The 544-nt window shown below is 43.8% G+C and overlaps 1 protein-coding gene across 2 annotated transcripts in view; it reads right to left on the bottom strand.

Annotated features, from left to right (window-relative positions):
* tns2b (tensin 2b) overlaps window positions 1-59 on the bottom strand; it is a 23,702-nt gene extending 23,643 nt beyond the window's left edge. For both annotated transcript variants that reach the window (XM_053232013.1, XM_053232014.1), the window contains exon 1: window positions 1-59. This exon is cut by the window's left edge and continues 289 nt beyond it. The gene's annotated coding sequence lies outside the window, so the exon portion shown is untranslated.
* Window positions 60-544: the final 485 nt, after the last annotated feature.

Here is a 544-nt window from a genome sequence, read left to right as displayed (position 1 = left end):
TCCCCTGCTCGAGGTGTTTCCCTTCTGCTCGTCTCCTGCCGTCTCCCACATGCATTCTTACCATCATGCCTCTCTCTCTGTCCGAAGCTCCGCCCCTCTCCCCCCAGACCCTCACCTCTCGCTCCCTCAGCTGTTTTTGGAAGCCTTACGTCACAATCTTCGCCTCTCTCTTGGACACACACACACACACACACACACTTTCTTTCCTCAGGCCAAAATCTCCAAGTGTACAAAAAGAATCCTCTCTGTTTCAGAGATTTTTTTTTATTTCTCAGATCCGGCATCATTCTCAGTCGGAGCACAATGACTGTTTCTGTTCTCGCCTCCTTGCCCATTTCCGCTCTACATCCAGAACTGGTCTTAAAGGACAACTCTGGTGTTTTTCAGCCTCATCTCTGCACTGCGCGCTGTAATAATGTGTAATAATAAAAATATCAAAATAGCAATTGCCTCAAAATTTTCCAAAATATCCACACTGCAAAAAAAAAAAAAAAAAAAAAGAAAAGAAAAGATGAAGTGAAAATATCTTGAATGTGAGCAGATT

Source organism: Pangasianodon hypophthalmus, chromosome 2 (genome assembly GCF_027358585.1).
Source record: "Pangasianodon hypophthalmus isolate fPanHyp1 chromosome 2, fPanHyp1.pri, whole genome shotgun sequence".
Taxonomy (NCBI): Eukaryota; Metazoa; Chordata; class Actinopteri; order Siluriformes; family Pangasiidae; genus Pangasianodon; species Pangasianodon hypophthalmus.
This window is presented reverse-complemented; position numbering and strand designations above follow the sequence as displayed.